Genomic DNA, 13,309 nt, shown 5'->3' with positions numbered 1-13,309 from the left:
GCCCCTAGAATGCCAGGGCAGTATAAATACCCCACATGTGACCCCATTTCGGAAAGAAGACACCCCCAGGTATTCCGTGAGGGGCATATTGAGTCCATGAAAGATTGAAATTTTTGTCCCAAGTTAGCGGAACGGGAGACTTTGTGAGAAAAAAATTAAAAATATCAATTTCCGCTAACTTGTGCCAAAAAAAAAAATTTTCTATGAACTCGCCATGCCCCTCATTGAATACCTTGGGGTGTCTTCTTTCCAAAATGGGGTCACATGTGGGGTATTTATACTGCCCTGGCATTCTAGGGGCCCCAAAGCGTGAGAAGAAGTCTGGTATCCAAATGTCTAAAAATGCCCTCCTAAAAGGAATTTGGGCACCTTTGCGCATCTAGGCTGCAAAAAAGTGTCACACATCTGGTATCGCCGTACTCAGGAGAAGTTGGGGAATGTGTTTTGGGGTGTCATTTTACATATACCCATGCTGGGTGAGAGAAATATCTTGGTCAAATGCCAACTTTGTATAAAAAAATGGGAAAAGTTGTCTTTTGCCAAGATATTTCTCTCACCCAGCAAGGGTATATGTAAAATGACACCCCAAAACACATTCCCCAACTTCTCCTGAATACGGCGATACCACATGTGTGACACTTTTTTGCAGCCTAGGTGGGCAAAGGGGCCCATATTCCAAAGAGCACCTTTAGGATTTCACAGGTCATTTACCTACTTACCACACATTAGGGCCCCTGGAAAATGCCAGGGCAGTATAACTACCCCACAAGTGACCCCATTTTGGAAAGAAGACACCCCAAGGTATTCCGTGAGGGGCATGGCGAGTTCCTAGAATTTTTTATTTTTTGTCACAAATTAGTGGAAAATGCTGATTTATTATTTTTTTTTTTTTTTATACAAAGTCTCATATTCCACTAACTTGTGACAAAAAATAAAAACTTCCATGAACTCACTATGCCCATCAGCGAATACCTTGGGGTCTCTTCTTTCCAAAATGGGGTCACTTGTGGGGTAGTTATACTGCCCTGGCATTCTAGGGGCCCAAATGTGTGGTAAGGAGTTTGAAATCAAATTCTGTAAAAAATGACCTGTGAAATCCGAAAGGTGCTCTTTGGAATATGGGCCCCTTTGCCCACCTAGGCTGCAAAAAAGTGTCACACATCTGGTATCTCCGTACTCAGGAGAAGGTGGGGAATGTGTTTTGGGGTGTCATTTTACATATACCCCTGCTGGGTGAGAGAAATATCTTGGCAAAAGACAACTTTTCCCATTTTTTTATACAAAGTTGGCATTTGACCAAGATATTTATCTCACCCAGCATGGGTATATGTGAAAAGACACCCCAAAACACATTCCTCAACTTCTCCTGAATACAGAGATACCAGATGTGTGACACTTTTTTGCAGCCTAGGTGGGCAAAGGGGCCCATATTCCAAAGAGCACCTTTCGGATTTCACAGGTCATTTTTTACAGAATTTGATTTCAAACTCCTTACCACACATTCGGGCCCCTAGAATGCCAGGGCAGTCTAACTACCCCACAAGTGACCCCATTTTGGAAAGAAGAGACCCCAAGGTATTCGCTGATGGGCATAGTGAGTTCATGAAAGTTTTTATTTTTTGTCACAAGTTAGTGGAATATGAGACTTTGTATGAAAAAAAAAAAATTAAAAAAAAAAAATCATAATTTTCCACTAACTTGTGACAAAAAATAAAAAATTCTAGGAACTTGCCATGCCCCTCACGGAATACCTTGGGGTGTCTTCTTTCCAAAATGGGGTCACTTGTGGGGTAGTTATACTGCCCTGGCATTCTAGGGGCCCGAATGTGTGGTAAGGAGTTTGAAATCAAATTCTGTAAAAAATGACCTGTGAAATCCGAAAGGTGCTCTTTGGAATATGGGCCCCTTTGCCCACCTAGGCTGCAAAAAAGTGTCACACATCTGGTATTGCCGTACTCAGGAGAAGGTGGGGAATGTGTTTTGGGGTGTCATTTTACATATACCCATGCTGGGTGAGAGAAATATCTTGGCAAAAGACAACTTTTCCCATTTTTTTATACAAAGTTGGCATTTGACCAAGATATTTATCTCACCCAGCATGGGTATATGTAAAAAGACACCCCAAAACACATTCCTCAACTTCTCCTGAATACAGAGATACCAGATGTGTGACACTTTTTTGCAGCCTACCACACATTTGGGCCCCTAGAATGCCAGCGCAGTATAACTACCCCACAAGTGACCCCATTTTGGAAAGAAGAGACCCCAAGGTATTTCGTGATGGGCATAGTGAGTTCATAGAAGTTTTTATTTTTTGTCACAAGTTAGTGGAATATGAGACTTTGTAAGAAAAAAATAAAAATAAAATCATCATTTTCCGCTAACTTGTGACAAAAAATAAAAAGTTCTATGAACTCACTATGCCCATCAGCGAATACCTTAGGGTGTGTACTTTCCGAAATGGGGTCATTTGTGGGGTGTTTGTACTGTCTGGCCATTGTAGAACCTCAGGAAACATGACAGGTGCTCAGAAAGTCAGAGCTGCTTCAAAAAGCGGAAATTCACATTTTTGTACCATAGTTTGTAAACGCTATAACTTTTACCCAAACCATTTTTTTTTTACCCAAACATTTTTTTTTTATCAAAGACATGTAGAACAATAAATTTAGAGCAAAATTTATATATGGATGTCGTTTTTTTTTGCAAAATTTTACAAGTGAAAGTGAAAAATGTCATTTTTTTGCAAAAAAATCGTTAAATTTCGATTAATAACAAAAAAAGTAAAAATGTCAGCAGCAATGAAATACCACCAAATGAAAGCTCTATTAGTGAGAAGAAAAGGAGGTAAAATTCATTTGGGTGGTAAGTTGCATGACCGAGCAATAAACGGTGAAAGTAGTGTAGTGCCGATTTGTAAAAAAGGGCCTGGTCTTTAGGGGGGTATAAACCTGTGGTCCTTAAGTGGTTAATACTGGCAATGTCAGTCCACTGCTCGTCACAACTAAGAACAGGTAGATGCTTCCTGATTATATGGCAGATACGCGAGTATTCCAAGCTATAGCTAGTGGCAAAAAGGGGGACTGACAGATTTTTATGATTTTGGGACTGATTTGCAGGGAAAATCAAGTCAGACCGGGATTTACTGACGCCATACTCTCTGGACGATTTTAGTGCATGGCCAGAGAATTTGCGGTCAGAAAGACGGCTAGCAATCAAATCCATTTCTCTGCGGCAGGCTGCATCATTAAAGCAATTGCGTCTTGCTCGAATAAACTCGCCCTCTAGGTATGTTTTGAATGACATGGCGGGGGTGGCAGGATGTCACTAAGGCCTCATGCACACGGCCGTTGTTTTGGACCGCATCCGAGCCGCAGTTTTGGCAGCTCGGATGCAGACCCATTCACTTCAATGGGGCCGCAAAAGATGCGGACAGCACTCTGTGTGCTGTCCGCATCCATTGCTCCATTCTGTGGTCCGCCAAAAAAATATAACCTGTCCTATTCTTGTTCACGTTTTGCAGACAAGAATAGGCAGTTATATTAATGGCTGTCTGTGTTTTGCGGACCTCAAAACACACAACTGTCATGTGCATGAGGCCTAAGAGTGTGGTGTTGCCCGCTGTCTCCTTCCGGAAGGTGTGGGTAACTACAATTGATTTTTCTACAGAACCTGTTAAAAAAAAAGGCAAAAAATGGGATGGTAGAGACATAGTCATTAAAAGTAAATTTAAGATTGCAGGTATTATCACTGAGATAGCCCCCGAAGAGTGGCACGGCCGTCCGATCGCCCGACCATACAAACAGCAGATCGTCGATATAACGGCCGTACCACTCCAGGGAGGCCCCACATGGATTGCTAGATGAAAATTAATAACAATGCTCCCACCAAGCCATATAGATATTGGCCATAGATGGCGAAAATTTGGCTCCCATCGAGACACCGGTAAGTTGCAGAAAAAAACTGTGATTGAACATAAACACATTGGGCCAGATTTATCATTAGCTCAAGTCAGAATAAGGGAGTGAAAAAGTCGCAAATTTTTGCGCAATCGCTTAAACTGCGCAAAAATTTGCAACTTTTTTCTGCTCTGCACTATGCTCGCCAGTTTTCTGAAAGTGGGCGTGTTTTCTTATGTAAATGAATCTCTAGACAGATTTACTCTTGCGATTATTTAAAAAGTCGCAAAAAAAATGCGCAATTTCACTCCAGTGAGGACCATGCTTATTTTATGAGACTTTTTAATAGAACATGCGACTTTTTCGTAAAGATGTGCGACTTTTGTAAAGCTGCTTACTAGGGATCGACCGATATAGATTTATTAGGGCCGATACCGATAATTTGTGAACTTTCAGGCCGATAGCCGATAATTTATACCGATATTCTGTGAAATTTCATTTTTGAAAAAAAAAAAAATCCTACACAAATCTGCAGAAAATTAATATTTTTATTGTTAATGTGTATTTTTATTTTTTTTTCTAAATCTTTCTTTTGTATTTATACTTAATATTTTTTATTTTTTACTAACTTTTAGCCCCCTTAGGGCTCTTTCACACTTGCGTTCTTTTCTTCCGGCATAGAGTTCCGTCGTCGGGGCTCTATGCCAGAAGAATCCTGATCAGTTTTATCCTAATGCATTCTGAATGGAGAGAAATCCGTTCAGGATGCATCAGGATGTCTTCAGTTCCGGACCGGAACGTTTTTTGGCCGGAGAAAATACTGCAGCATGCTGCGCTTTTTGCTCCTGCCAAAAATCCAGAACACTTGCCGCAAGGCCGGATCCGGAATTAATGCCCATTGAAAGGCATTAATCCGGATCCGGCCTTAAGCTAAACGTCGTTTCGGCGCATTGCCGGATCCGACGTTTAGCTTTTTCTGAATGGTTACCATGGCTGCAAGGACGCTAAAGTCCTGGCAGCCATGGTAAAGTGTAGTGGGGAGCGGGGGAGCAGTATACTTACCGTCCGTGCGGCTCCCGGGGCGCTTCAGAGTGACGTCAGGGCGCCCCACGCTCATGGATGACGTGTCGCATGGATCACGTCATCCATGCGCATGGGGCGCTCTGACGTCATTCTGGAGTGCCCCGGGAGCCGCACGGACTGTAAGTATACTGCTCCCCCGCTCCCCACTACTACTATGGCAGCCAGGACTTTAATAGCGTCCTGGCTGCCATAGTAACACGGATCCGTCTTCAAATGCTTTCAGTTCACTTGCGTTTTTCCGGATCCGGCGGGCACCTCCGGCAAATGGAGTGCACGACGGATCCGGACAACGTGTGAAAGAGCCCTTAGGGACTAGAACCCTTGTCTTATTCACCCTGATAGATCTCTATCAGGGTGAATAGGACCTCACACTGTCCCTGCTGCTCTGTGCACACAGCAGCATGGAGCTTACCATGGCAGCCAGGGCTTCAATAGTGTCCTGGCTGCTATGGTAACCAATCGGAGCCCCAGGCTTACACTGCTGGGGCTCCGATCGGAGGAGCAGGGGAGAGGGGACCCTGTGGCCACTGCCACCAGTGATTAAAACTGGGGGGGCTTGAGTGGGGGGGCGCACTGCGCCACCAATGATTAATACTGGGGGGCTTGGGGGGCCACACTGCGCCACCAATGAAGATAAATCTCTCATTTATTCATATACAGGAGGCGGGAGCTGGCTGCAGAATCACATAGCCGGCTCCCGACCTCTATGAGCGGTAGCTGTGATCCACAGCACCTGAGGGGTTAACTACCGCGGATCGCAGCTACCGCTCATAGAGGTCGGGAGCCGGCTATGTGATTCTGCAGCCAGCTCCCGCCTCCTGTTCAATTTGAATGAATGAGTAAGTTAACATCATTGGTGGCGCAGTGGCCACAGCCCCTCCCCTCCTCTTGTCTTCTCTCCTCTCATTGGCGGCAGCATCACAGGGGGAGGGAGACACTGCTTCCTTCTCCCCTGTGCTGCTGAGGGAACACGGAGAGCGCTGACAGCAGCGCTATCTGTGTTCCCCATACGTTATCGGTATATCGGCAAAATAGATGCAGATACCAATAACGGTCAAAATCCTGAATATCGGACGATAATATCGGTAAAACCGATAATCGGTCGATCCCTACTGCTTACTGACGGATAAACTACTACCACATTTATTACAGTCTTAAAGGGCTGATCATAAATCTGACTTGGCTAAAACTGACTTTAGCCATATGTGAAAGTGGAGTGAGCTGTCAGAGTAATGATAAATCTGGCCCATTGTGCTTTAGCAAGAAAAGTTGATAGATGTATTCAACTTGATAGCTGTATTCCCGAAAATTAACAGAAAATCTGAGTAAATACTGAGAAACCGTTTGAGGGAAATTATAGCTAAATCATGTGGATCACAGTATAAAGTGCAGGGACATCGGCCGTGATCCAGGTGCAATCATGAAAAGCCTGTAAAGCAGCTGTGGTATCACGCAGGACGCCAGGAAGAGTCTGGACCAGGGGTTTCTCAGTAGAAGAGCCGATGCCGGACACCCCCTTCTCTTTTTTTCGTTAATCAAGGTTCAAGGTTGGTCATTTTCTGTGAATCGGACAAATCTGCCCGGCTGATGGATTACGGTTAGTCACTGCCATATTCCCTTGTCTAATAAGAAGTCTAGGGGCGACCGAGCAACAATCTAAATAACGAGCAAACAACTAAAAATATTTTGTGATTATTGTTTCATGTAACGGAACGTCTTTCGAACACAAACTAAAGCCACAATGGCACGTCCGAGTGGGTGTCCGTGACAAGACCAAGATGCCATCCATGTTCCACCAGTGGTTTTTACAGACCCATAGCCTTCAATAGACGTGTTTGGTCCACATCAGGGACCAAAGTAGTGCACGCCTCCGTTGAAAAGATGTGTGAATAAGCACATTAAAGTCAATGGATATGTTTGCTGCCTGTGGTGACCATGGACAGGACACGTGGGTGATTCACTGGAGTGTGAAGGACGCCTTAATCGTCGCTTGCCCTTCATTAAAGATATTAATGACTTATCCCCCCACCAATAAGCTGTTAGAAGAGGTCTTGAGCGCCACAGCCTCTTCCTAGGTCAGTGACATCACTGTACATTGGTCACATGGCCTGCAATACCAAGCACTGCCACTATATGATGTACGGCGCTGTCTTCAGGAGGCTGCTGGGAGTTTGCATTGCTCACCAGAGCCTCGGTGAGCGCAGCAGCTCCCTGAAACAGCTGATCGGCGGGGGTGCCAGGACTTGGACCCCCGCTGATGTGATAATGATGACTTATCCTGAGGATAAGCCATTATCTTTTCCAGGATAACCCCTTTAATGAAAAAAAAATAATACTTTGCCGGTCTAATAGGACCCTTATATTTCTACAGTGGATGTGCAGCCCTACTGTTATTCAGTGGGGCTTTTATGCAGCTTTTCAGCGCAAAATCCGTGCAAAAAATGTGCATGCGCAGCACAGTGTATTTCAGGCAGATATTTTCAGCTGAATGTGAATGGGGCATGAAATACTAACATGGAGAGAAGACCGCAGGACTCAATGTCTTCACAACATGCAGAGTTTTATTAACCAATCGTGCGACGTTTCGAATCCTAAGAGTCTTCCTCAACTCTTAGGAGTCGAAACGTTGCACGGTTGGTGAATAAAACTGCATATTGTGAAGACATTGAGTGCTGCGGTCTTCACTCCATCTTATGATCTCTTGGAACGGGCTAGGGTTTAACACTGCGTGCACCACCACGGATTGGATCTACTAAAAGTAAATTTGTAAGTGGTGCTGTCTCTCCCTCAAACTATTTTTGGGGTATGAAGTACCCCACTGATTGCAGAAGTTAAAGGGGCACCCCAGTTATAACAAGTTATCTTCTATCCACAGGATCAGATCAGTGAAGGTCCTACCGCTGGGACCCCATACCCCATGGAGCCCCCGTGAAATGGATGGAGCAGCCGTAAAAGTGCGCCACTGCTCCATTCATTTCTATTAGAGTGCCGGAGACAGTTGGCCATCTCCGGAGCTCCCATAGAAATGAAAGGAGTGGTGGTGCACTTTCCCGACCAGCCGCTCCATCCATTTCTGGGAGGCTCCACAGGGTATGGGGTCCCAGCAGTAGGACCCTCACCGATCTGATAGATATCCTCAATGCAGACAAGAATAGTAAATGTTCTATATTTTTGCTGGGGCGCGGAATGGACATATGGATGCCGACAGCACATGGTGTGTGAATAAAGTGAACGGGTCTGCAAAAAAAATGTGGATCGGACGCAGACAAAAAAATAACTGTGTGCATGATCCGTGAACGGTCCGTGGTATCCCGGCCTGGATTCCTGCTGACAGCAGGAGCGCACGGCGTCATTGGTTGCTATGACGCCGTGCGCTTCATGCCGCCGCTGCACTACAGTAATACACGAGTGTATTACTGTAGTGCAGCGGCAGCATGCCAGGCCGGGATACACGGCTGTGTGCATTCGGCCTTAAGTGGAATTGATGAGGATTTAGGCGCAAAATCCTGAAAACGTGAGCTTACCATGAGCTCCACCCAGCAATATGGTGCCACGTCCCTGATAAAATGACAATAGAGCATATTCCCAGGGCATTTCTGTCCGTTTGGATCCTAACGCCATATTTATGAAGGAGCCGCTGAGTCACAGCACAGTCAGCTCATTTGTCAAAAGAGTAGTAAAATGTCAGGAAATAATGCTGGGTTGGGCCTGGCAGAAGATGGACTGTACACACTGCGCTGGGGGACATACCCTCACACCGCTTGTACAGTGGAATAGTAATAAACCGCCTTTAAGGTCTGAAAATAAAACCGACCCCGCTGGAAACCACAAATCTTTTCCCAGAATCCATGCACCGAGCAGACAGGGGATTTCATGTTCTTCTCCAAAAGGGGAATTCTTCAGCTTCACTTTAGAAAAGGCAGCTCGGCCCTTCACCTCCACCTTATACAATTCCCGAATGCTCTATAGCAACGTGACCGCAATACCGTCATCCTCCTGCCCCTAACCAACTGCTGATTTAGGGCACGGTCAGGTTTCTACATGCAATTTTGGAAGCCAAAAATCAGGCATGATCATAAAAGTCGAGAAAAAACGTTTTTTGAATTCACTCCTGGTCTTGGCTTTCAAACCTGACCGTGTGGGCGCACCCTCAGGGAAATGTCACACAAGCGTATTCAGCGCAGGAGAGCGGTATTTCCCGGACAGAACGCTGCTCCTTAGGCCTCATGCACACGACCGTTGTTGTGTTCCGTGTCCGTTGTTCCGTTTTCCGTGATTTTCTGCGGACCCATTGACTTTCAATGGGTCCGTTGAAAACTCGGAAAATGCACCGTCTGTCATCCGCGTCCGTGATCAGTGTTTCCAGTCCGTCCAAAAAAATATGACCTGTCCTATTCAAGTCAATGGGTCCATGAAAAAACACGGAGGCACACAAGATTGTCATCCGCGTCCGTGATCCGTGTCAGTTTTTTTCCTATCATTTGCAAGGCAAACTTGACTTAGATTTTTTTTTCACTTTTCATGTCTGATGATCCTCCAAAAATCAAGTTAGAAACACGGAAACAAAAACGGATCACGGAACAACGGAACCCCGTTTTGCGGACCGTGAAAAAATACTGTTGTGTGCATGAGGCCTTAGTCTAATGATTTATAAAGCTAAATGTTCCTACCCGACCTCGGATGTAATGAACTGCACACACATAATGCCATCAGTACAAATCCGTAGAGCCGCGGTCAGGCAGGGACACACAGCATTATAAGTCATTATGTCACAGGAGCAGAGTTCTGTCCGTAAAATACCGCCGTCACACATAGTGTATCTCCGCCCTGAATACGTGATGTGAAATTACCCTCATGCCGCTTTTATCACTTTTACCATCACCCTGCAGAGACGTCAACACAATCAATAGCGGGTGAAGGTATTCAGAACTAGCGGTATAGGACTCATTCATTCATGGTCTATTCACTTCATGCAAAATCGCAGAGAAATCCAGCAAAAATAAAATGTATAAAAACAAAAACGCCATAAGATCAGTACGTGTAAGTAGACCCTTCGGGTGGATCACACTTTTTTTCCCACACAGATTTCATGTGGAAAAACTGCAGCATAATACAGTACCAGCAAAGCATACGAGATTAGACAGCTGCGCCAAATCCCGTGGCCAATTCCTTTTTGCCACCAATGCATCTCAATAGGAGCCAGCTCTGATGCCCCCCATTGTCTAATAGGTGCGGGTCCCACCTCTGGGACCTGCACCTACGCTGAGAATGGAGCGGGGAGAGTGGTGATTGGAGGACCTCGGTTTCCCCGGGTCTGGCCACCAACAAGCGCTCTCCCCATACAAGTGAATAGAAGCGCACCTCACTTGTGCGGCCACTGCTCCTATTCACGTCTATGGGGCCGACGGAAATAGCCGAGCCAGCGCTCGGCTATTTTCGGCAGCCCAATAGAAATGAATAGAGGGCGGCTGCGCAGTTCGCCTTCCACCACCTTTTCCGACTCCGTTCTCGGTGGGACCCGCACCTATCAGACAATGGGATCATATCCTAGCGATATACCTCATTGTCTGTGATGGAAATCAGCTCCAAAAAACACCTCCCCTTCATTTCAATGCTAAAGTGCACTTTTTTTTTTCCACATGGAAAATATCTACATGGTGTTTGGCACAAATCGGCACCAAAAACCTCAAGCTGAGAAAAAAATAAAAATAATAATTTGGATTCCGCAATGAATTTTTAAAGGGAACCTGTCACCGGGATTTTGTGTATAGAGCTGAGGACATGGGTTGCTAGATGGCCGCTAGCACATCCGCAATACCCAGTCCCCATAGCTCTGTGTGCTTTTATTGTGTAAAAAAAACTATTTTATAGATAGGCAAATTAACCTGATACGAGTCCTGTCCCCGACTCATCTTACGTACAGGACTCATCTCAGGTTAATTTGCATATGTATCAAATCAGTTTTTATACACAATAAAAGCACACAGAGCTTTGGGGACTGGATATTGCAGATGTCCTAGCGGTCATCTAGCAACCCATGTCCTCAGCTCTATACACAAAATCCCGGTGACAGGTTCCCTTTAAGGTGGATTTTCAAAATCTGTCATGTGAACTGACCCTTAGTGCACGGCCACACAAGGTGTCATGGCGGCGGATTCCCACAAATGAACTTTGTGCAGAAAATCCGCCACATTCACAAAACAAGCGAAGCGGATGACATTTTAGGAAATCCCATCCTCGCGCTGCGGAGAAACGCAAACTGATTGGCACTGCAGCCTTTCAATCCCCATCCTGTCAATTTTATCCGCAGTTGAAAGCCGCGTTGTGATCATGGCCGCAACGTCTCCGTGAAAAACGAAACCGTTTTGGACTTTTTTTTTTGCGATGCCAGATTTCGGGCTGTTCTGCTGTGGATTTGCTACATTTGCCCTTATAAACCAGCAAAAACAGCGCAAATTGCAGCTATGTTTTTGAACCTGACTCATAGGACATGATAAATATGGCGCAACTCGCCAGACACGTCACGTTCCTCTCCTTATGCCACCTCCTTGCTGACCTACCTATACAATGAGGTTTTGCCCCCCAGAAATGTCACCTCTCCTCCCTTTTTCTCACATAAGGTCCCAGCTGATATAGGCCAGCTTTTTTATGGTCCTGAAAATCTAAGCAGGACCCCTCTGTGAGTGCCAGCATGCTGGGAGGAACATTACTTCACACTACTTGCAAATAGCAGTCAGAACCGCAGGAAGCCATGTTCTCTACTCACCTGCAGCTTCACAGAACCAGGGGAGGAGGAAGAGAACGGGCGGGCCCCTGACACAGCGAGTCGTCTGACACCTCCGGCCAAACCACGTGGTCACACAACGCCAGAGAACTCGTTCAATGACAGGAGGAGGGACTAGAAGTGACGTGGGCGGGCGGAATGGAATGTTCCAACGATTACACCCGGGACAACACACAGAGGCACGTAAGGGGCGTGTCTGGGAGGCTGCGGCAGTACATAGCACCAGGGCTTATGACGTCACAAGAACACCTTCCAGTACAACTAGCAGGACGGATGTTGTAGCGTCAACCACACGCTACTGCTATGCGTGAGGAGCGCCTGGCTGCAGCACATCGCGCTAGAAGCCTCCACACACAGCACATCGCACAGAAAACTTACTGCGTTCAAGCGGAGGACATGACAGATTAGGAGGTCGGGACGCGTCACCTGGAAGTACTAGTGTAGCTTCCTGCAACACAGGCGTCAGCTGAAGGAACACTGCCACCTAATGGCCACACACTGGAAGGACAGGGAAAGCGTGGTGAAGAAACTTTACTAGCGCCATTATGGATGTCAGGGACAGGGTGTATTCACACGGGCAGGTGTTTTTTAGGTTTTCTAATGCAGTTTTGGTAGGCAACAAAATAGGAGTAGTCTCTGCCCTTTATACCTTTTCTACCTTTATGGCCCACACCTGAAATGTTTTGGGTTAAAAAACTGCATGGTTGCCAACACCCCCGAATTTACAAGGACTGTCCCTAACAGTCCTGATAAGTCTGGGTGACCCAGGCTGAAAATAGGCGTGGCTTACATAGACCCCATCCATAAGTGGGTGGATCTGCCATGATTAGTGGCGTTCCCGTGGCAGGGTTTAGGGGTATGGTCACGTTTGCGACATCCAGATCCAGCAGGCTGCCTACCCAATAGACTGTTATGGGATCTGGCGGGGGCGCATGCAACGGTTTTTGTCTGGCTAAGGGCTCGTGCCCACGACCGTTCTTGGCTAGTGCTCGCAATATACAGGCATCGGCCGTTTGTGCACCGCATCACGGATGCAATCTGGAAGGTGTGGTGCGGAACAGAGGCATGGAAGCGCTGCGGAGCGCTTCCGTGGGGTTTCTCTCCGTGCCTCTGCACCGCAAAAAAATATAACATGTTACATTTTTTTACGGTGCAGACGGATAACGGACCCATTCAAATTGAATGGGTCTGCATCCGTCTGTGGCAAGCACACGGATAGTGCCCGTGCATAGCATGGACTGGGCAGCACATGTTCGTGTGCATGAGCCCTAAAACTCGGCAGTGATGCCCCATTATAGTCCATGGCGCCTGGCTAGGCTGGATCCGTATGCTGCTGGTGTGAACCTATTCTAACCTGTTAAAGGTCTTCTGTCACCCCCAAAACACTTTCTTTTTTTTTTTGGGCTTATTAAAATCCTTATTTAACGACTATTCCCTCTATAGGGCTCTTACCTTGTTCTGTGGCTTCGTTGCCTTAAAAATCGATCTTTTAAAATATGCAAATGACTTCACTACCAGCAAGTAGGGCGTCTACTTGCTGGTAGCC

The 13,309-nt window shown here is 46.1% G+C and overlaps 1 protein-coding gene across 2 annotated transcripts in view; it reads right to left on the bottom strand.

Annotated features, from left to right (window-relative positions):
- Positions 1 to 12,570, bottom strand: part of LOC120977195 (X-linked inhibitor of apoptosis) — a 49,480-nt gene extending 36,910 nt beyond the window's left edge. Inside the window, exon 1 of one of the 2 annotated variants that reach the window (XM_040405004.1) lies at positions 12,142 to 12,570. The gene's annotated coding sequence lies outside the window, so the exon portion shown is untranslated. The other variant, XM_040405003.1, reaches the window with a different exon arrangement.
- Between the last annotated feature and the right edge of the window lie 739 nt (positions 12,571 to 13,309).

Source organism: Bufo bufo, chromosome 8, assembly GCF_905171765.1.
Source record: "Bufo bufo chromosome 8, aBufBuf1.1, whole genome shotgun sequence".
NCBI classification, from domain to species: Eukaryota; Metazoa; Chordata; class Amphibia; order Anura; family Bufonidae; genus Bufo; species Bufo bufo.
This window is presented reverse-complemented; position numbering and strand designations above follow the sequence as displayed.